At 36.0% G+C, this 25,360-nt stretch overlaps 1 long non-coding RNA gene across 1 annotated transcript in view; it reads right to left on the reverse strand.

Moving 5' to 3' along the window:
- Positions 1–25,360, reverse strand: part of LOC105504998 — a 309,713-nt gene that overhangs the window by 44,886 nt on the left and 239,467 nt on the right. The window lies entirely within an intron of this gene.

Raw genomic sequence — 25,360 nt, forward strand, 5'->3', positions numbered from 1 at the left:
TCATTTCACTACATGAGCTAATAACTGAGGTATAAAAGAGAAAGCAGGAAAAGAGATGTCCACTCAGTAACTACACAGCTAGAGAGGAAAGAATGGGAAGTCAAACATTTCCATATCAGTTCTATAGGAAGAGACAGAGACCCATTCCTAATCATTGTCACTGGCTCCAGGGAGAGCTAGAGAGGAGGAGGGATGCCAATATTAAATTACTCGTGACTCCTCTTGACCTACAAAAAGAATATTTATTTCCCTTCAGTTCACATACGCTGCCCAGAACTGAACTTCCTGGAATTTCTATTAAGAATCTAGATTACATAGCAATAATTTTCAGGTGCCACAGTCTCTACTAATAGTAAGCTGCAAAAGAAGTGGTACCCTGTGGACAGCAGAAAGGAGACAAGTCATAGAACAGTCCAGAGCTGCAGAGATTTGGGGACAATTTGAATGGATATGAATGAAGGACAGAATTTACAACAGGTAGAAATCATAGTCCAAAAATTCCAAGTATAAGAAATAGACATTATCTTATTTTTCCATAAGCCAACTGCATTTCTCTTTTAACCTTTATCTTTGATTCTGTCTAGTTAGCAGAAGATTTAATCTTCCTATCTGGGGAGGACTCCCCTCTTCTTCTTCAAGGTTAGTTAGTGTTCCAAGAGATTTGCACAGGGCAGGGTATTTTGAAAAGACCTTATGAGTAGGAAGGGAGCTATGGCTGGTAGTCACAGTTTGTGGGCGACTTGTCTCTTGTTCCTGTCCACCCAGCTCCCTGGACCAGTGGCCTGCTTGCAAGGCCTTTCCTGTGCATTTCTATGAGGCTGCCTGCTTGCATGTTTCAGCCATTCCCTCTTTGGGGTCATGCCAACTGTGCAGGCTGTAGTGCCCCTTTCTCAAGAGCTTACTGTGCTCTCCACTCTCATCATGAACCTGTATCTCTTCTCTTTCTTCCGGTCCAGGGGAATGTTTTCTAGTCTCAGGAAAAAATCTTTCCCTTTTTCGTAATGTTTGCCACAAAAGCACTCCCTTTATCTTGTAGTTTCAGGTGTCTGTAGGGTCTCAAGCTTGTTGGGGGTCTCAAATTTTGTCTGCCATCGAGTGGCAGATCTTCATAGGGGAATAAGTGTATATTTTGGTCTTGGGCTCTGTCTTTCTTTTCTAAGAATCATGTGCTGTGGTCTGAATGTTTGTGTCTTCCCAAAATTCCTGTGTTGAAATCCTAACCCTTGATGTTATGGTATTAGGAGGTGGGGCCTTGGCAAGGTGATTAGGTCATGACCGAGCCCTTATGAATGGGATGAGTGGCCTGTAAGTGAAATCTCAGAGAGACCCTCACTCCTTACTGTGACAACACAGTAAGAAGGTGCATCTATAAGGAATGGGTCATCCCAGGACATTGAATCTATTGACATCTTCTTCTTGAACTTCCCAGCCTCCAGGACTATGGTTAATAACTTTCTGTTGTGTATAAGCCACCCAGTTAATGAGATTTTATTATAGCAACTTGAACTTACTAAGACATATAATATCTCCAATTAGAAAAGCTCTTATAAATCAGTATTTCTCAGAGATGGTAAGTTCATGTCATCTCCGATTTTAAAAAGTTGATGGTCCAACTTGAAATTATAGAAGTGTGTTCCTATTTAACTGTTCTTACTCATAAGGTGACTGACGGTTCCCAGAAAGGCCCGTGCACAAAATACTCCCTTTGAATAACCATCATGATTCCTGTACATTGAAAGGTCTGTTAATGGTATATTTGTGTGTCTTTCTACCTTTCCCATTAGAAAGTGCCTGCCAAGTATATCTTCAATATTTCCAATATAAAAAAAAATGAGAATGGAAGAGGCCATTCCTGGCAAAGATAAGAGGCAAAGAACACAGGCAGCATATTCAAGAGATGCTGGTTTAGCCTTCAGTCAGAACCAACAAGGGCAAGACTAGAGCCACTTTTAAATCAGTTTTAACAGTTACCCATGTCAGAAATTCCACAAACTGTGCATTATGAGAAAAATCCTTTCACTATGTAGGAAACAAGTCTTCATCCATGGAATTAAAGAGTTAAAATATTTTCTTTCTTTAACTCCCAACTAGTAAATTTTTTTAGAAATCCTAAGAGATGAAATGGAACCAAGTCAAAAGTCAGTCCCTTTTCTTTTTCATTTATTTCCATCTCTTTTCACAGAGACAACCATTGAGACAAGTATTTTTTTATGTCCACTCACTGAGGACTGACTGCAGTCATCGGGAAGACACAATAATTGATTTCAATAATTAATTCCTGCTTGCTGAAGTAATGTTGCTTATGCACTCCTCCTCAGGCCCCAGTTAAAAGGAATTCAGAGGCAGGAGTGCATAAACAGCTACATTACTTTGGGGAGCTAAAGTCCCCTAACATACTGTAGATTTGGGAAGAGCTTTTAGGCCTGGGGCTATTTGAAGTTAATTCCTATAACGTCCCCTGTTACCGCATGTTGTCCATGATTTCCTAACCACTTCGGAGAAGTAGAACGCTGAGTGGAAAGCGAGACACTTTTGCAACAATTGATCTCACCTCACTCAGAAAATATATCTTTGGACTAGACCAAAAGCTCTCTCAAAAACAAGAGAGAGAAAGGACTCTGGAAGGGAGGGCATCAGGGAGAAGGAGAGCTGGAAGAGGAAAAACAGTCAAAGACGAATGTCAAGAGAAAAGGTGGAGAATGCTATTTGGGAAACCAAATGACCGGCCTCTTTTCATTGAAAGGATTTCTAAAACCCAAACTACTTCCAACTGTAGTCAAAAATGTTAAAGTAGAGTCAGTTTATGGCCCTTTCCTAAAGGATTAAACAGTCTATGCTATCTTACATGCCCAAGACAAACTAAAACGAAACTGACTCCATATGACAAGATTTTACTATTTCCTCTAAGCTATTTCCACACATCTTTTAAAATAATGCTTTGTACACCTTAACACAACCACATAAAGGTAAAACTGAACTCAAATACTATGCTGTAGAATATGTATTATTAATAGAAAAGGCTGTTAAATACCCAGATCTTTGCAAATTTAATAGTGAAAAATAATCTTAAACCTCCCCACAGATATACCCAGCTCCCCTTGACCCAAAATGTGTCACAACATAGACTTTTCACTAATTGGGGAATTTACAACCCCAAGCTGATTGCGATGTCAATGCTTTATCGTAAATTAAGGCCGATAAAGGACTGGAAAGCATAAATGGAAAGCAGGCCCTTATTAAGCATTGGCCCACGCATAGTCATGCCCAGGTACAAGAACCAACCTCTTGTTACTACTGGTCCCAGGGCGATAAAGTTCCTGATGTAAAGAACAGATTAAAAGTAAAACTAGACCAGATGTTTTTCCTATTAGATGGATTAAGTCAGACCAAACCTAAAATTACAAAAACATGCAGGGCTGATTTACTGCTGCGCTAGAATGGGTGGCTGCGCTGGGAGCCGTAGCCGGTGGCTGCAGAGCCAGATCTCTGTTTATTAATGGGACCGTGTGAGCAGGAAGGCCTCGCCCCTGACTGCTCCAAAACTGCTGAACGAGGACTCCAGCCTGGTGATGAAAGCTGCTCTCTGAAGGTAGACCCTCAGTAAAAACATTAAAATCTACTTCAAACACAGCTGATGGTATAATGGGCAGAGGAAAAGGCCAAGTTTACTATCTTCCTTAATAAAAATATCTCAGGAAAAAAAGTACCAAATTAGCCCAACTCAAAGGATTATTTTTTCTTAAAATAAACTCTTGTTATGACTAAGAAAGTCAACTTCGTTGAGTCTTATGTAGGCCAAACTCAGACAATTTAACCCCAAAGTGTTTCTTTGCATGCTGAGCTCTGAGAGTATTCTGTGGGATATTGATACCTTAAGAGTGAGCCAATTTTACCTCACTGGATAGAAGCAGTGAGACAAGTTTTTAAAAAATGAGTCCCATTGTTTAGAAACCTTGTTGTAACCACTAGTCCTTTGACGAATGCAGCAGCAGCTAAGTGTAGCTTCTTGCCAGGAACTTGACATAAGAAGAAAGAATTATTTGAATAGTAGCCTGTTATCTTGAAATACAGGAAAACCTAAAACATGCTTTCACAGACAGTGAATTAAATGTGATATCAAACAATCTTTTTGACAGGTGCATCTTTGGAATAGTCTTCCTGAAAAAGTACTAAATTGTTCATATCTTAGGCACTTTTCAGTATCTGTAAGTTAGTTTTGTTGTTTTTGTTTGTTTTATTGAAGCTTTTGTTTTGCATCCTCAGAACCAGCTTTAATGTAATGGAAAAGATATGTGGATAGAAATCCAGACCTGAGTTGGAACTCATGAGCTGTCACTTAATAACTGTGACTTTAGAGATGTCACACAAACTCTATGAGCTTGTTTCCTTATTAGCAAGAATAACCTGAAATGTGCATCCCAGGATGGTTATATGGGTGAGATAAGAGGATGCCTGTAAAGAGCACAGGACCAGAGAACAGAAATATATATCAGTAAGTTTGCACCAATTATATGCTTGCCCACTTCCTTTATATTTGCAATATTATTCCAGTTGTCATGAGAAAAGTTTGCTGAAGATTACATCAGCCACAAGGCTTGCAAGAAAGCAAACCTTCAGGGTTCTCCCACCCATACATACAGTCATACGTATAGTTGAAGGCTATGGGAAGACTATGTTTTTCTTGCTTTTTCAGAGAGAGTATGCTAACGATTTTTCAAGCTTTTACATTTTTTCATCCTTCAAAAGTCTTTATAGGACTAAGTGACTGTCACCTTTTGTGATCAGGACTGAGTTATGGTAGACTCCATGGACACATGGCTATGCCTAGAGTCAGAACTGTCCTCAGGCAATCAAGGAGGTCCAGCTCACATGTTGGTAGGAGAGAAGGGGATACAGACAAGCCCCAATATAAGACCAATAACCAGCGAAGGTTGTGTACATGGCTGAAAGCTGAATGCCTAAACTGGACCCAAGAGACAGGAAGGCAAGTGAAGGGAAGTCACGGTTTCCAGGGAGTTAAGAACCAAGCCAGGGAAAAAAATTAAAGATAAATGAACACAGAAAAGAAGAAAACTAGTTCTGACTCTTTTCCTCTCTCTCTCTTCCTCTCTTTCTCACCCTCTGTCTCTCTCTAGCATACACACACAGAGACACACACGCTGATAGGATGGTACCTCCAGTTTTGCCTTTCTTGCTGCAACAGGAAACTTCAGAGAACAATTTTATAGGTGAGGTAAAATGACACAACAAATACTGTACTGAAACTTTTAAACAGGCATTTGGGAAATCTGTTGTTTGTATTCATAAGTTGTTTGTCAGCAGATGGAAAATATTACTTTTGAAGGAACAAATGGTTACCACCTAAATTATGGCACATATTAACTCAGAAATATAGCTCCCTTATTACTTGGGGTGGTGGACACACATCGGAAATTACCACATAGCAATGTATTTGTTGTACCTGGACATGTTAGGTTGGACCTCATCTGTGTTGCACCAATGATCAGGCACACCATTTTAAAGTGTTGGATCTTATAAATTATTTTCACTTGTAGAATGCCAGAAATGTGACCTGTATCTAATATGACAGACTTTATACCAAAATAGACAGAGTCAATGCATGGTTAGAATATGTAGTAAAAGAGCTACATATTGTAAAATAGCTTAATAATGTGCTGGTGGTGGTGTCATTTAATGAAACTTGAAATTTGTCATTTCAGTTGGGTTCTTGATATTTAATAAGATTCCTCAGGCTTTGAGGAAGGATATTTAGTCTCCCAAAAAGAAAGGATCTGTCACTAGACATTCCATGTTAGAATAAACATATACTAAAAGCATCATTATTTGTAATCTTCCTTGTACTTAATATTTCCTTCTTAAGTCTAAAATTCATGCAGACTTTTCTAGCTAATTGAGTTAAGTGCAAATTTATGTCTACTGTCACAACACTTAATCTAGCTTTGCACTATGGTATACACAAATGTACTTGTGAGTATGAGGAGGCAATGGAGTTGGAGGAGAGGGCCATGTATTTATGTGGTGGTGAAGGATCTCTGTAAGACTGTCATCACTCAAAAGCCACAGTCTCCTTCAGAACAAATTACCCCATCGCTAATCAAATATTTTTTAGTGAAAAATGCTGATTAGTTTATAACACCCACACTAGGTAACACAGACATCGCTCTAATTTCTTCACATAGCAATTTATATTCTAGATTTTAAAGAACTATTGTGGAAAGTCAGCAGTTAATTGATCATATTCTGATTATACACTACTTTCATTAACACTTAGTGTAGTCCTATATTGACCTTTAAAAGTAAATCATTTAAGTAGATGAAACATGTTTGATATCCATGTTTATCAAAATTCCAAATTATATATCAAGGCTTATAAAGGGCATAGCTTCTGTGTTTTTTTAAATAACTGTTGCTACAGTAATCACAAGGCTGAATATGATCTTGAGAACCACCTCAACATTCCCCTGTCTAGAGACAAGCCCATACTTAACCCAGAAAGCTAGCTGTTCATCCTGTTTTTTAAAAGCTCAGAGGAAGCATATAGTCCTTAGATTATCATGGTAACTATTCAATATCTGTGAGTAATAATACAACTGCCTTTTTATGGCTACTGCATTAAGAGTATTTCTGCTCATTCCATTTTAAATTCTGTTCAAATGTAAGTGTGAATTCACTGTTAAACAGATGTAAAACCTATGAAACTCAAAGAAGAATAGAGTTTCAAAGAATGAAAATTGTTCTACATGAAAATCTTGTTCTATTACTTTGGCAGTATTAGACCGCTAAATTAATCAAGATGTTCAGGTGTAATTCTCTTTACACAGTGAAATACTGAAAATGCCTGTAAAGGGAATGATATTGAAAGCTCTCTGTTCAAAGGACCCATGTAGGAAATATTTTAATAAAATAAATATTTTTATGAATTCAAGTATATATTTGCCTAAAGTGATACTCACCTGTATTCAAGTTTATTTTCATATTCAAATTAACTGTCACACCAAATTGTATTGATCCCTTTTCTACTGGGCCACGAGGAAGTCAAATTTGAACCTACAAAAGGGATACTAGAGATACCTGTGCACAGAGTAAATTTTCAGCCTGATAATTTTTTATTACAGAATTGTTTTTAAAGTTATTTATGGCCGGGTGCAGTGGCTCACGCCTGTAATGCCAGCACTTTGGGAGGCTGAGGCAGCCAGATCATCTGAGGTCGGGAGTTTGAGACCAGCCTGACCAACATGGAGAAACCCTGTCTGTAATAAAAATCCAAAAAAAAAAAAAAAAATTATCCAGGCATGGTGGCGCATGCCTGTAATCCCAGTTATTCGGGAGGCTGAGGCAGAAGAATCACTTGAACCTGGGAGGCGGAGGTTGCGGCGAGCTGAGATAATGTCATTGCATTCCAGCATGGGCAACAAAAGCAAAACTCCGTCTCAAAAACAAAAATAACAAAATAACAAAGTTATTTATTTTTTACAAAGTATAACATTATATGATACAAAATGCAAAAAGGACAAATGAGAATAGAGTGAAAATTAAGTCACTCTTTGTTACAGACTGAATTTTATCCCTTCCAAAATTTGTATGTTGAAACCGAACTCCCAGTGTTCCTCAGAATGTGACTACTTGGAGGCAGTAAATTAAAATGAGGGCTTTAGGGTGGATCCTAATCCAGTCTTACTGGTGTTCTTATAAAAAGAGGAAATTTGAACCTACAAAAGGGATACTAGAGATACCTGGGCCCAGAGGAATGAGTGTGTGAAGACCCAGCGAGAAGGTGGCCATCTCTAAGCCAAGGCAAGACCTCAGAAGAAACCAGACCTGCTGACACCTTGATCTTGGAATTCCAGCATCCAGAACTTGTGAGAAAATAAATCTATGTTGTTTAAGCCATATCTGTTGTACTTTGTTGTGGCAGCCCTGGAAAACTAAGACGTCATTTCACCACCGTTTCTCAGCCACATAATTGGCTGGAGGCAACAACTTTTAAGACTTTAAATATTATTCCAAGGAGATTTTATGCAATATACAGGTAAATATAAGACACATGCATATGTAATACCATACATTCTGTTCTGTATCTTCCATTTTCACTTAGTAATCTGTTTGTATGATCATTTCATATCAAAAGGTACTATTTAATGGATACATAATGTTCCCTTGTATGAATATACTATCGTTTATTTAACTACTCCTCTATTAATGGAAATTGAGATTGATTCCAATATGTTGTTATTAAAACACAGAGTACAGTGGATATTATACATGTGGTCACATTTGTATGAATATATTTGTAGAAGATATTTCTAGAAGTGCAGAGCAAAAGATAAGTGTATTTAAAATTTACAACAAATTGCCAAATGCCTACCATAGAAATTATAGTAATTTAGACTCATACGGAAACCATATGTGAGAGTGGCTATTTCCTCACATTCTCATCAACATTGGGATGTATAAAACTTTATATATGGTATCTTATTATAAGTTTAAGAGTATTTCTATTATTATGAACAAGAAAAAGCTTTTAAAAAATCTTTTAAGCACTATTTGGATTATCTTTTCCGTAAGCCATTTGTTTATATTCCATTCACTTTGTACTATTGGATTAATTTGATAAATTCCTTATATATTAAGGATGTTAGCCCTTGTTCTATAATATGTGATTACTAATTATTTTTTCAGAGTTTATTTATTTTTGTGTATGTTTATGATGCTTTTCTCATGTACACTTTAAGGCAAATTTTTCAAGACTTTCAGGTTTCTAAGTTATCTCACATTTAAAAAGGCATTCCCCACTCTGAGATTTTTTAAATCTCTATTTTCTTCTAATAACTTAATGGCTTCAACTTTTTCATTTAGATGTTTGATCTATCTAAAATATATTTTGTTGAAAGAAAGGCGGTAAGTAGAGCATGGATAATTTTTAAAGATGTTTAATTTCATTGTCCCAATACCTCTTATTGAATAAGCTACATTTTCCTCATTGTTAAGGAACTTCACATTTATTAAATATCTGTTTTATTTGTATCCATTCATGAACATTTGTTCTGTTTCATTTCTCTGTGCGTATACTCATTTCAATGCCTAAGAGTTTTAGTTATTGTAGCATTATCATCAGTTTCAACATTTAGGAAAAGTACAAATCTCCTGATGACTTTTCTACTTTTGAATTTCCCTGACTTATTTATGTATATTTATTCTTCAAAAATGTCTTTTACATCAGCTTGTCTAGTTGCCAAGAAACCATTTGGATGCCATTAAATGTACTGATTATTTTAGTAACAATTGATACCTGTAAGATTGAGTCTATGTAATATTGAAAAATTCCTTTCTAGTTTGAGCATTTTAGCATTTCCACTTAGTAACATGTCATTTCCTTTATATCACTCTTACATATTTATCGTTTAATTTACTGCTAGGTATCTTACCATTTTGTTGCCTTTTTAAATTGAAAAGTTTTGAAATGTTCATTAAAAATACTGAAACTAAGACAGAAAAGAGATTATAGATAACACTTAATCACACAAACAAAAATCAGACCTCTTGTTTGCAGCATTTGAAGTCACAAAATGCTAGATGTCAAAAAGAGATTACTGATGGAAAAACATTAGTCATACATCGGGAAGAAAAACCATTTTAGACTATGAAAAACCAGAGAGGAATCACAGAGTCACTCGGTGTCAAAAATAAATAAATAAATAAGGACTAACCGAATACAAATGAGCCAAAAATCAGACTTTGTAATGATGAACAATGAAGAAGAGAAGGGAGCATGACAATATGTGTCAAATGATAGATAGATAAATAGACATAAACACTGAAAGGTGACAGAAATACGTTATATGAATGTTTTTATGTCATTTAAAACTGAAAACAGAACAAAAAAATACAGTCTAGAACCCACAACCCCACTAAAGTATCTAATTGAAACTTAGAAAATGGGTTAAGTAAGAAGTAAGAAGAAGAAGACACAATGTTCTAAAACTTGGCTGGGGCTGCAGGTGTGGGGATGAAGGGAGGATGAGAGAAGTAAAATTATCCCAACAGTTTCACTATTTGGAGAGGTGAGAAATTAAAGGAAAATAGGGTATCTTGCTGAATGAAATGGTATCTTGTTTTCAAACAATAGTAGAAAAATATGTGCCTGAACATGAGAGCTGGGAAGGGAACTATAACTTACATGGAAAATCAGAAGAACTTCAAAATTAACCATGATGAGCAAAGAGAATAAATAACAACTTAATCCAATCACCAAAAATTGGATAGAAAAAAATTAGGGAGAAAACAGGTTAAATTAATACATAAAGTAAAATGAAAGGCATAAAATACATCAAATTGGATATAGAAGTAAGTAAGAAGTAAGAAGAAGAGGACATACATGTTGTAAAACTTGGTTGGGGCTGCAGGTGTGGGGATGAGAGGAGGATGAGAGAAGTAAAATTATCCCAACAGTTCACTGATTAGAGAGGTGAGAAATGAAAGGAAAATAGCGTATCTTGCTGAATGAAATGGTATCTTGTTTTCAAACAATAGTAGAAAAATAAGCCCCTGAACATGAGAGCTGGGAAGGGGACCATAAATTATGTGGAAAATCAGAAGGATTTCAAAATTAACCATGATGAGCAAAGAGAATAATGACTTAATCAAATTGACAAAAATCAGATAGAAGAAAATGAGGGAGAAAACAGGTTAAATTAATACATAAAGTAAAATGAAAGGCATAAAATACATCAAATTTATCATTACACTACGTAGACCAAATCACCAATTAAGAGACAAAACCACCAAATTGGATCTACAAAACAAAATCGGTTCTATGCAGTTAATAAGAAATATACTTAAATTTGGAAAGAGACATGAGGCAAGTGCAAACCAAAAAATAAATAGTGCTATGGTTTGAATATGTCCCCTCCAAAAGTCAAGTGTTGCCAATGTGCTGATATTAAGAGGCAGGACCTTCAGGAGTAGCTAGGCCATGAGAGCGCCTGCCTCCTTCATTAATGGGATTAAGGCTCTTATAAAAGAGCTCCATGCAGTGTTGGGCTAGCTTGTCCTTCCACCTTCTGCTATGTGAGGACACAGAATTCCTACCCTCTGGAGGGTGCAACCCTCACCAGGCAACTGAACCTGCCAGCACTTTTGTCTTGGACTTCCCAGTCTCCAGAACTGTGAGAAAATAGACGTCCATCATATAAATTACTCAGTCTCAGGTTTTCTATTATAGCAGCACAAATGAACTACGACAAGTAGTAATGGCAATATTATTATGAGATATGCTGGAATTTAAGTACTTGAATCGTTGTAATACACTTAGCTTTTGTTCACATTAGTATGGGAATGGGCTAACTAAAGTTAAGCATATTTTAGGTTTAAGATATCTCTCTCAGAACCTAGAATATGCGAAAGTACCTGGTCTATATACCTGGGAATGCATAATTTCGCATTTCCCAAAATCATTTGATAACTTTCGTGGAGCAAAGGCAAGTAAACTGTGGAATTTCCTGATTTGGGGGATGAGGAGTGACAATTGCCAAACGCAATCCTCTAAGTATGAAACTGCAGTGTCTGTGGTAGTGCTCAGGTTGTTTTCTTTTGATAAATTTCTTGGATCTTTTAAGAATTCCTTCTTTTAAGATCTTCTTCTTTTAAGAACTACCACAAGACCACTTTTGAGTTTTAAATTTTGTGGCTCTATTTTAGGCCTGGTAAAAATGACTTGAAAAGGTATGGGAAGTGTTTAGTACTCCATATTTGATTTTTTGCTGGGATGGTGCTGAAAGGAAATATCGGAATAGGTGTGAACAAACACACAATTTAAAAATCAATAGGGGCTGGTTGTGGTGGCTCATGCCTGTAATCCTAACATTTTGGGAGGCCGAGGCAGGTAGATCACCAGAGGTCAGGAGTTGGAGACCAGCCTGGACAACATGGTGAAACCCCGTCTCTACTAAAAATACTATATATATATATCAGCCAGGCATGGTGGCAGACATCTGTAATTCCAGCTACTTGGGAGGCTGAGGCAGGAGAATTGCTTGAACTCGGGAGGTGGAGATTGCAGTGAGCCGAGATCAAGCCATTGCACTTAGCCTGGGTGACAGAACAAGATTCTGTCTTCAAAAAGAAAAAAGAAAAAGAAGAAGAAAATCAATATGGACGTATACATTGGATAAAAGTGGAAGTAATTCAGCACCAAAAACAAGGAAATCCAAATCCCCATGCTACCTGCCACCAAGTAAAAATGGAGCTATTTTAGTCTGGTATTTTCCCCCCACTGCTTGGAATATTGGACAGAGTTATCTTAGAGCAGCATCTCTAAAAACTCTGGCTGGAAAAAGCACAGGAGCATGATCAACCAAGCAGCAAAGACTTCAAGGATGTACGTTTAGGTAGGGGGAGAAAAACAAATAAAAGGCAAATGGCTCATGTAAAATATTAGATTATTTCTTAATAACCAGACAGTTTAAGGCAGGTCTATTTCTTCTTAGCTGGTGGCTCCCTACTAGTGATAATTCAGGAAAAGTGGTGCCTTCCACTTTGCGGCTCCACAATCTTCTAAATCCCTTTGGCTATTTGCATTTAGCCAGCAGAAAGGGGAAGGAGGGCATGAAGAGTACATGCCTGCTTCTCAAAAGCCTTGGCCCAAAAATGGCACAGATTATTTCAACTAACTTTTCACTTACTAGAACCCAGTCAAATGGCTTCACCTAACTGCAAAGGAAAATGAGAAATGTATTCTGCTTAGGTGACTGAAAGAAGAAGAACACATAGATTTGGTAAGCAGCTAGCAGCCTTTGCCAAAAAAAGGCAATGAATCTTCTATCAAGCGAGGTATCAAGGTTCTGCATGGTAATCTGCAAGATGTAACTGAAATAGCACAAAAGAGTGCCTGGAGAATGGTAAAATGGAGATCCAAAGAGAAGCAAAAAGTATATTTTCTTTTGTTTTATTTTTCCTACAAATTAGTTCCCCAGACAAAAAACTCTTCTATTTCTTCTTTATTTATTGTAATTGACAAATTAAAATTGCATATATTTATGATGTATAATATGATGTTTTGAAATATGTATACATGTGGGTGACTAAATTAATTAAATATGCATTACTTCATTATGCTTACCATTTATTTGTCTTGACAACACTTAAAATGTACTCATCAATTTTCAAGTATATAATACATCGTTATTAACTGTAGTGCTCACGTTGTACAGTACATCTCTTGAACTTATACATCCTATCTAACTGAAATTTTGTATCTCTTAACTAACATCTACTGACCCACCTCCCCAGCTCTGGCAACTATCATTCTACCCTCTGCTTCTATGTGTTCAACTTTTTAGATCCACTTTCAATGACCAAATAAACCAATAGGAGCAATTCTACCATGAACAATAAGTAAACCATCCAGATTCAACTGTGCAGGTGAGGATAGTTACCACCAACACCTCCAAAGAAACCACAAATCAGCTTCAGAAGATACTTAAGTACTAAAAAGAACTGCCTCTGTGTTGCACTGAGGTTCAAATTTTTTATTAATAACATAATGAAAGACCCTGGTTACTGTCTATAAGATCAGTTAAGACAAGAGCCAAGGAAAAGGATAGACACAGATGTTTAGTAGCATTAGTTTTATGTCCACATTTTAAACAAATATATCAATATGAGATATATTTCTTTAGCAATAGTTGATACAAAGAAGATCAAGGACAACTGAAACAGTCATTGTCAAACTTTCTTAAAGATTAAAAAAAAAAAAAAATCCACCCTCCCAAAAAGTTCCTGGTGAAACTTCTAAAGTTTAAAGGGAATTTAGATCTCAGAATCTGGCCCAAGGTCCAAAAATATGGGACCAATGGATCTGGGAAATATACTCATCTGGTATCACTGTAAACATCAGGAATGAATAGGTTGTCCTCCTGACAGAAGAAATCATGAAGAACTACAGAAATGGATCAGCATGACTACACACCCCATAACAGTTTATTTTCACCAGGATATGGTGGGGATCTCTGAAGAAAGCCCAGAACTTAAGAAGAAACATGGGGTTTTGCTGACACTTTTAGGTGAAGGGGAGCCCCAAAATTTTTGCAGGATACCAAAGAAGAAGAGACAAAATATCTTGGTTTGTACTCATGTTCAAGACAGGGTGTTGCCTGCTCTTTTGACCAGTTCAACTCTCTCCAATCACTTCCTAACAATGTGACCAATCCTTGCTAACGCTGGTGGGCTTCTATCTCCAACAGATAAGCCAGGCAATGGTTCTTGTCTCCTTTACCAGCCTGCATCACTGACACTACCTTTTGGAATCTATAGTAGGCTGGCTTGATTCCACCCAAACCCTCATGGTATTCTTCTCTACATTTTCTATTCTCAATATTGTGTATAATAAAAAGAAGTGGGGTGAAGGCAAGAAGTTAAAAGAAGTAGGCAATTAAAAAGAGCTCATACAGCACCCAACCCATTGACTCTAGGGATTAAAGGCTCTATCCATATATTGTATATTTGTATATTTGCCCTATACTCCAGTTCTGACTAAATGCACAATATTATTTGACTAACTGGATATGAACTACCAAATCGAAGAAAGAGTCTAGTCTATCAAAAACACAGCTTGACTCTTTTGGATTGATTCAATCATTCAAACTCATATGATGCATGTAAATGGCATTTCAAAAACACATAAGGCTTGGCTTTCAGTTTTAAATCAGGGATGTAGAAAGCTGGAAAGAGAGTTATTTCCACCTTTACAAGATAAAAGCTGAAAAAAAGGCCGGGTATGGTGGCTAATGCCTGTAATTCCAACACTTTGGGAGGCCAAGGTGGGCGGATCGCCTGAGGTCAGGAGTTCAAGACCAGCCTGGCCAACATGGTGAAACCCCGTCTCTACTAAAATACAAAAATTAGCTGGGCATGGTGGCATGCACCTGTAATCCCAGTTACTAGGGAGGCTGAGGCAAGAGAATTGCTTGAACCTGGAAAGCGGAGGTTGCAGTGAGCCAAGTTCGTTCCACTACACTCCAGCCTGAGTGACAAAGTGAGACTCTGTCTTGAAAAAAAAAAAAGAAAAAAAAAACTGAAAAAAAAATGACTTCTCTATAACTCATCATAGCACTCAGGTTGATGGACAAAGGACTGACAAATCTAGAGAGAGACATGTGCTTATAGGAAGAAACAGGAACAGAGCCTTGTTTACCTGGAAAATACATCCCCAATCACTATATAAACGGGAAAAAAGATTAGGCTAGAACATTTCTAACAAATGCTGAGGGCTTAGTGTGACCTAGTGTGTGACTGCAAAATCCCAAAAAGGATCACCAACATAAGGGAGCTTGTACCTTCTTGCAAATTTTTTCTCTAGGAAACTCATAAGGAAAGTTAAGAAAAATTCTGAGAAATCTTGTCCTATGGTTCTGGTTGTGGGAGAAGAACAGAAGCCACTATTAAACCTTCCCAAAACCATCTCCCCTAAGGAAGAGAAGCCTCAGTATGCAATAGGAAGGCCATCAGAATTGTAACATAAAGACAATGACAGAAATCCACTGCAACTGAAGTAGAAGAAGGAGCAGAGGAAAAACTCCCTTCTTGGGGAATGTATATGAAGAAGATATGCTAGACCTAGCATTACATCTAGACCTCCCTAATACTGAAATTTAATCAAAACATCAGAGAGTGTCCCTCCACGACACCCACCACCATATATTGAAGAAAAATAACAATGAAATATAACTGAGAGAGCTGCAAGATAGACTGTCCCTGACAAGCAGCATACAGGGAAGTCCCAAAGCCAAAGGGACAAGCAAGAAATCGCGTAGGGAAATTTGATGCACTGAGGATAACCACAGCCATAACAAACTTCATATCCAGTCTAAATCTTGACTAGAGTAACACAAACACCCACACTAAAGTCCTAGCAAAAGGAAAGCCATGTTTATCTCTATATTAAAAAGATTACCTAAGTATTTATTGCCCTATACAACATGTTTAGTTTTCAACAAAAAATTATAAAACATAAAAAATTTAAAAGACAAGGAAAAACAAAAGGGACATTGCAATCATCAGAACCAGACTTAAATATGACCAAATATTGGATAAGGAATATAAAATGTATATAATTAATATGTTAACAGCTCTAATGGAAAAGATGGATGACATGCAAAATTGGATAGGTAATTGTAGCACAAAGATGAAAAATTCAGGTGCTAAAAACATTCTAGAAGTCAAATACATGGTCACAGAAATAAAGAATTTCTTTGATGGCTTCATAAGTAGACTTGACACAGCCAATGAAAGAATGAGTGAGCTTGAAGATATGTCAGTAGAAATTACCCAAACAGAAACACAAATAGAAAAAAAGAACAAGGAGCAAACAAAACTGTAAATCCAAGGTCTACTGGATAATTTCAAATGGTCTAACACATGCATATTTAAAATCCCAGAAGGAAGAAGTAGCAAGGGCATTAATGGGACAATGAAAAAAATATAAAGATATAATAGCCAAGAATTGTCCAAAATTAACAAGTGATGTCCAACCCACAGATTTAAAAAGCTCAGAGGATATCAAGCAGGATAAAAAAAATGTAAATGAAAACATACCTGTCATGTCATATTTAATGAAAGACAAAGAGAAAATCTTAAGAGTAGTCATACGGAGAAAGAACATTAGCTATAAAGTAACAAGATAATTATTACAGTAAACATCAGAAAATAAGTTAAGAAAGGAGACAATGAAGTTTTACATTTAAAATAACTGTCAAGCCATTATTTTATAGTCCGTAAAAATATCTTTTAAAAAATTAAGAGTAACTAAAGAATTTCTCAGAAAACAAAGCAAAACACTGAGGAATCCATTTGCATCAGACCTTCTCTAGAAATTTTAAAGGAAATAGTTTAGGCAGAAAGAATACATCACTGCAGCATGATAAGGAAAGTTTTTAATAAAAACATTTTAAAAGAATATGATATAGGACAGAAACTTAGATATACCCAAAGAAATTTTTTAAATGTCAGTAGTAAAGGTAGTTTTTAAAATTTCTTCTAGTTGCTATAAAAGTTAAATCACTAAATAATAGTCACAATGTTTATGTATTTGTATCATATGTAAGAGTAAAGTGTATAACAACAATGGCACAAAGGTTGGGAAGGAGGAATTGGGAAAACACTGACATAAGGTTCTAGCAATAAACATGAAGGACTATAATATTATTTGAATATGGACTGATCTAAATTAAAACTTCGTATCAGTCCATTCTCACACTGCTATCAAGAAATACCTGAGACTGGGAAATTTATAAAGAAAAGAGGTTTAATTGACTCACAGTTCCACATGGCTGAGGATGCCTCAGGAAACTTCCAATCATGGTGGAAGGCACCTCTTCACAGGGCGGAGGAGAGAGAATGAATGCAAGCAGCGGAAATGCCAGACCCTTATAAAACCATCAGATCCAGTGAGACTCACTCATGATGATGAGAACAGTATGGGGGAAACTGCCCCCGTGACTCAATTACTTCCACCTGGTCCTGCCCTTGACACGTGGGGATTATGGAAATTACAATTCAAGGTGAGATTTGGGTGGGGACACAGAACCAAACCGTATCGAACTTTTATTGCAAACCCTATTAAAACAACTGAAAAGTCTTTTAAAGAAGCATAAATAGTAAATAGAGGACATAAAATGAAATTATAAAAAATATTTAATGAAACCCTGGAATACAAAAAAGAGAAGCAAAGAATTAATAAAACAAAATAGTAAAAAGCCAGCAAGTTGGTAGATTTTAATCCAGCTATATCAATAATCACTTTAAATCAGAATGATCTAAACACACCTGTTGAATAACAGAGGCTGTCAGAATGAACAAAAAATGCAACACAAAGCAATATGCTGTCTCAAAGCAACATACTTTAAATGTTAAGACGCAGATTAGATAAAGTAAAAGGATGGTAAAAAGTACAGCATGTGACCACTAACTAAAAGTGAGCTGGAATGACTATATTAATTTCAGATTAACTTCAGAACAAGGGATATTATTGAGGATAAAGAGGGACAATGGATAATAATGAAATCAATTCTACAAAGGACACAAATTGTAAATATGCATTAACAATAGAACTTCAAAGTACACGAGGCAAATACTAAGAGATAGGGAAAAAAAGAAGTAGACAATAAATGACCTAACAACTACAGTTAGGAACTTCAATATTTCACTCTCAGTGATTAATAGAATAAGTAGGCAGAAAATCAGTACAGAAATAAGAAACTTAACCAACACCATCAGCCAACTTAACCTAACAGATATTTATAAAATATGCCACCCAACAACAGCAGAGTACACATTCTTCCCAAGTGCATGTGAAACAGTCACCAAGATAGATTTGGGTTTTGTTTTTGTTTTTTTTTGGGGGGGGCGGGGGGGGACAGGGGGACATGAAACAAGAGAATAAACTTGAAGGAATAGAAACTGCAAAATGTGCTCTCAGACTATAATTGATTAAACAAAACATAAATAATGGAAAGATACCTGGAAATGACCAAATATTTGGAAATTAAACAGCATGTTTTAAAATAATCTGTGAGACAGAAGGTTCAAAACAATTTAAAATATTGTGAACTAGGCCAAGCACGGTGGCTCAAACCTATAATCCCAGCACTTTGGGAGGCTGAGGCAGGTGGATCACCTGAGGTCAAAAGTTCCAGACCAGCCTGGTCAACATGGTGAAACCTCATCTCTACTAAAAACACAAAATTTAGCCAGGCTTGGTGGTAGGTGCTTGTAATCCCAGCTTCTCGGGAGGATGAGACACAAGAATCACTTCCAACCCAGGAGGCAAAGGTGCAGTGAGCTGAGATTGCGCCATTGCACTCCAGCCTGGGCAACAGAATGAGAGTCCATCTAAAAAAAATTGTGAACTAAAAGAAAATAAAAATACATGTCAAAGTTTGTGGATGCAGCTAACACAGCATTTAGAGGAAAATTTATAGAAATAAATGCTCATATTATAAAACATTTAAAGTGAGTAACTGATAATATTAATGCAAGCAGAGGGCAGAAAAATATAGAATCGCACACCATTGTATTCAAATGTTTTTTTTTTTAAACTCAGCTAGGATGTTGAGGGATTCAGGATGGAATGCAGACTGTAAAAATTAGTCTAATTGTATCACACATGTCCATGATACAAACTCACTAAAGTGCAGGGTTGGGGAGTGGGGCAGGAGAGGAGGAGTTGACCTAAGCAACTGTAGAAATGGTAATTTTATTTGATATGGCAAAGCTAAAGATAAAAAGAACTGCACACAGTCATTGTTCTCTAACCATTTTTCACACCGGGAATGGGTTAGCAATTCTAAAATTATACATATGTCATATGCCTTACTTATTTGAATGTATTTACTAATATGAACAAATAAATAAATTATGGATAATGGGAGCCAGGTTTCTCATTATAAAAGGAAGAGATTGCAAATAAACAAAGCAGAGGGAGAGATTTGAGTGAACCATGTTATGCTGCATTAGAGTTACAAATATCATTATAAACTCATGTTCTTTTAACATATCACTAGAAAGATATAGAAATGTAAATGTGTATGTTAGTATACATAAAACATTCCCTAGCACTATTCACTGAGAGGGTCTAGACACAGTGAACCCAGGTAATAATGAGCACACCTAGCACCTAGATTTTGATTTCTAAATATAATTCTTCAATAAGAAAATCCAGGGCTCTGTAGAGAAATGGGTGATTTTACAATTGGAACAAGAAAAATGCAGGATGAATCTGGAGCACCTTGTAGTGTCAAAAAGGAAGTAAGTATTCAAAAATCTAAAAATAAGAGAGGATGGAGACATGTCAAAAAGGTATAGGAGCTAAAGTACACCTGAACACTCGTCCTGAAGGTCTGAGGACGGGCCCATTCAACCTACTGCTGCCGTCACAGCTGCCACCCACCTCAACATGCCACCTGCAGGAGACTGGCTTACCCAGCTCATCACAGCCACTGCCGATACCAGCACAGGATGCTCGTAATCTAAAAGGTTTTCCTGCCACTGTTTCTGCCATAGCCCACACCACACCCACTGCCCAGGAGTCCAAGGACCTGCTCATTTATCTGGCCCACTGCTGCCACTGCCAGCACGTGAGCAAGATGCCTGAAGACCCAATAATCAATCTGCCTGAATCCACTAACACTGTCCTTACCATATGTCATCCTGTGGCCCAAGAAAGACAGGCGGAGATCATTGCTCCCACCACTGGAGCCCCAGGACTGGCCCACCTGGCATCCCTATCATCAGCAAAAATTCACCGCAGCCTCCACTAACGACCACACCATAAGCCACTGAGAAAATTATAGACAACACTGACACTGTTTACAAATACCAAAATATCAAATGGACCTTATAAATATATATATATACACACACACATATGTGTGTGTGTGTGCTATGTATGCACAAAAATTAAAAATTAAAAAGAAGAAACCTTAAAGACCAAAAGAAAATGGGATGATATATTCAAAGTGCTGGAAAAAAATTGCTAGCTAAGAATACTATAACCTGCAAGGTTATCCTTCATAAATGAAAGAGAAATAAAGTCTCTCCCAGACAAGCAAAAGCTGAGGGAATTCATCACCATTGGACTCATCCTGTAAGAAATGCTTAAGGGAGTCTTAAACCTGGAAGCAAAGGGACAAAATCTATCATCATGAAAACCCATAAAGGATTAAAACCCACTGTTAGAGTAAACACACAAATAAAGAAGAGAAAGGACTCAAATGTTACCACTACAGAAAACCACCAAACCACAATGTTAACTGAATAATAAGAGAGAAAGGAATTAAGGATATGCAAAACAACCAGAAATTAATTGAGAAAATTACACAAAGAAGCCTTCACATATCAATAATAACCTTAAATATAAATGAATTGAACTTTTCTCTTAAAAGATATAGACTACCTGAATGGATCAAAAAACATGACTCAACCATATGCTCCCTCCAATAAATGTACTTTACTTGTAAAGACACATATAAACTGAAAGTAAAGGAATGGAAAGATATTCCATACAAACGGAAACCAAAAGTGAACAGGTATAGCAATACTCATATCAGATAAAACAGATTAAGTAAAAAAAAGCAAAAAAAGGTCATTATATAATGATAAAGGGCTCAACTTAGTAAAAGGATATAATACTTCTAAACATGCATGCACTCAACACCACAGCACCCAGATACATAAAGCAAATATTAGATCTAAAGGGAGAGAAAGGCTCCAATACTGTAATAGTTGGGGACTTCAATACTCCACCCTCAGCATTAAACACATCATCTAGACAGAAAATTAACATAGAAACAGTGGATTAAACCACACTTTATACCAAATGGACCTTACAGACATTTACAGAACATTTCATTAAACAGCCATAGAATACACATTCTTCTCATCAGCACTTAGAACATTTTCCAGTTTAGACCATATGTTGGGACACAAAACATGTCTCAACAAATTTTTAAAAATCAAAATCATGTGAAGTATTTTCTCAGACCACAATGTAAAACTAGAAATCAATAACAAGAACAACTTTGGAAATTGTACAAATGCATGAAAATTAAATAGAATGTTCCTAAATGACCAATGGGCCAAGAAAGAAATTTAGAAAGAAATCAAAATATTTCTGAAACAAATAAAAATGGAAACACAACATACCAAAATCTCTGCAATACAGCAAACGCAGTGCTAAGAGGGAATTTTATAGCAATAAATGCCTACATCAAGAAAGTAGAAAGATTTCAAATAAACAATCTAACAATGCATCTCAAGGAACTAGAAAGGCAAAAACAAACCAAACCTAATGTTAGTTAAGTGGAAAGAAAGAAATAACAAAGGTTATTTGTTATAACCTTTACAAATAACAAAGGTTATTTGTTAGTTCTGTTAGCAGAACTAAATGAAACAGAAACTAAAAAAAAAAAAAAATACAAAGAATCAACTAAACATAAAAATTGGTTTTTGGAAAAGATAAATAAAATCAATAAGTTGTTAGCTAAACTAAAAAGAGAAAATCCAAATAAACAATCAGAATTAACACCACAGGAATACAAGAGATTATCAGAGACTATTATAAACAACCACACACTAAAAACTTGAAAACCTAGAGGAAATGGATAAAATTCTGGACACATATAACCAACCAAGATTGAATCAGAAAAAAATAGAAAATCTGAACAGACAAATAACCAGTAATGAAATTGAATCAGTAATACAAAGTCTCTCAACAAAGAAAATTCCAAGACCAGATGGCTTTACTGCTGAATTCTACCAAACTTACAAATTGGTGTTAGACACCAATTCTCCTTAATGTATTTCAAAAAATTGAAGAGGAGATAATTCTTCCTAACTTAATCCACAATAACAGCATTACTCTGATTCCCAAACCAGACAAGGGTGGAACGAAAAACAAAACTACAGGCCAATATCCCTGAGGAACACAGACACAAAAATCCTCAACAAAATATTAGCAAACTGAATCCAACAGCACATTAAAAATATAATACAGCATGATCAAGTGGGATTTATCCCAGGCATGTAGGATGGTTCCACATATGCAAATCAATAAACATCACGTATCACATAACAGAATAAAGGACAAAAATCAAATTATCATCTCAGCAGACACAGCAAAAGCATTTGAAAAACTTCAACATCCCTTCATGATAAAAACTCTCAACAAACTAGGCATAGAAAGAACATGCCTCACCATAATAAAGGTCATATATATTACAAACCCACAGCTAACATCATACTGAATGGGGAAAAGCAGAAAGCCTTTTCTTGAAGAACTGGTTGAAGACAAGGATGCATACTTTCACTCCACCTCTCCAATATAATACTGGAATTCCTAGACAAATAAATCAGGCAGGAGAGAGAAATAAATAGCATCGAAGTTGGAAAGAGGAAGTTAAATTGTCCCTCTTTGCAGGTGACATGATCTTATATCTAGAAAGACCTAAAGACTCAGCCAAAAAATTTCATGTATCTGACAGATAAATTCAGTAAAATTGCAGGATACAATATCAACATTTAAAAATAGTGTTTCTATACACCAATAAATAACTAGCAGAGAAAGAAATCAAGAAAGCAATTCCACTTACAACAACTTAAAAAACTAAGAATAAATTTAACCAAGGAAATGAAAGACTTTTATGAAGAAAACTACAAAACACTTATAAGATAAACTGAAGAGGATACAAACAAATAGAATGACATCTCATGCTCATGATTCACAGAATTAAAATCATTAAAATGACCATATTACTCAATGCAATTTACAGACTCCATGCAATCTCTATCAAATATCAATACCATTTTTCACAGAAATATTTTAAAAATCCTAAAATGTATATGGAACCAAATGAGTGCCGAAATAGCCAAAGAGCCATCCTGAGCAAAAAGAATAAAGCTCAAGGCATCACATTACCTGACTTCCAAATACATTACAAGGCTATAGCAACCAAAAGAGCATGGTATTGTGTAAAAACAGACATATGAAACAAAAAAATGGAATAAAGAACCCAGGAATAAATCCATGTATTTACAGGCAACTGATTTTCAACAAAGATGCCAAGAGCATACATTGGGGAAAGAACACCCTCTTCAATAAATGGTGCAGAAAAATTGGATATACATGTGCAGAAGAATGAAACTGGACCCCTATCGTTACCCCTACAAAAATCAACTCTATGTGGATTAAAGACTTAAACAGAAGACCCCAAATTATAAAACAACTAGAAGAAAACATAGGGGAAAAGGACATTAGTCTATGCAAAGATTTTTATGTTTAAGACCTCAAAAGTACAGGCAACAGAAACAAAAATAGACAAATAGGACTGTATTAAACTAAAAAACTTCTGCACAGCAAAGGAAACAATCAACAGAATAAAGATACGGCCTGTTAAATGGTAGAAAATATTTGCAACCTATTCATCTGGCAAGAAACTAACACCCAAAATATACAATAAACTGTTGGCATGAATGTAAATTAGTACAGCCACTATGGAAAACAGCATGGAGATTTCTCAAAAAGCTAAAAATAGAACCATCATACTATCAAGCAATCCCACCACTGGGTACTTATTCAAAGGAAAGCAAATCAGTATATCAAAGGGATACCTGCACCCTCATACTTATTATAGCACTATTCACAATAGCAAAGAAATGGAATCAATCTTAGTGTCCATCAATGACAAAAGAATGAAGCAGCTGTGGCATATATACACATGAGTACTATTTGGCCATAAAAAAAGAAGGAAGTCATGTTACGTGCAGCAACCATAAATGGAACTGGAGGTCGTTGTGTGAAGTGAAATAAGCCAGGCACAGAAAGACAAATATTCCATGTTCTCCTTCATATGTGGAAGCTAAAAAAGTCGATCTCATGGAGATGGAGGGGAGAAGGAAAAATACCCAAGGCTGGAAAGGGTGAGTAGGTGGGCTGGGGAAATAGAGAGAGGTTGGTTAATGGATACAAACACACAGATTAAAAAAAACGTAAGTCCTAACGTTCTGTAGCAGAATAGGGTGACTAGTTAACAATATATCCATATATTTCAAAATAGCTAAAATAGATGACTTGAAATGCTTCTAAAACATAGAAATGATAAACATTCGAGGAGATGGATCCCTAAATACATTGATTTGATCATTACACATTCTATGCATGTAACAAATTTCACAGTACTCCATAAATATGTACAACTATTATGTATCAATAAATAAAGGATATAGGAGCCAACCTAAAAAAGCTCCCACAGGTCAAAGCTGTTGTTTGAGTATCAAAATTAACAAAAATAGTATTGTTTTATAACCAAAAGAGTAAAATAAATACTCTTGGGTCAATACCAATATAAAGACATGAATTAATCAATTAATTAAGAAATGACAAATCTTTACAGAAGAGATTCAAATAATATCTGCAGATACTCCTCCCTCCAAGAGATAGAGTTTAGTTTCCTTCCACTTGACAATAAATTGGACTCAGTGACTAATTGCCAATGATTAGTGTGGAAAAAAATATTAGTACTTTTACAATGGAGAAATTGAGCAGACATCACCTTAGCTAAGTGATCAGGGTTAACATCAATATTGGTAAGTGATGTTGGTATCATATATGTCCTTATGTGATAAGAAGGGTATTTCACCTCTGTGGTATTCTTTCAAAAACTCATAACCCCAGCCTAATGATGAGAAAAAATCATTCAAATCCAAATTGAAGAATATTCAAAAAAATCCCTGACCAGTACTGCCCATAACTGTCATTGTGGTTAAAAAAAAAAAAAAAAAAAAAAAAAAA

Source organism: Colobus angolensis, unplaced genomic scaffold, assembly GCF_000951035.1.
Source record: "Colobus angolensis palliatus isolate OR3802 unplaced genomic scaffold, Cang.pa_1.0 Scaffold97, whole genome shotgun sequence".
Lineage (NCBI taxonomy): Eukaryota > Metazoa > Chordata > Mammalia > Primates > Cercopithecidae > Colobus > Colobus angolensis.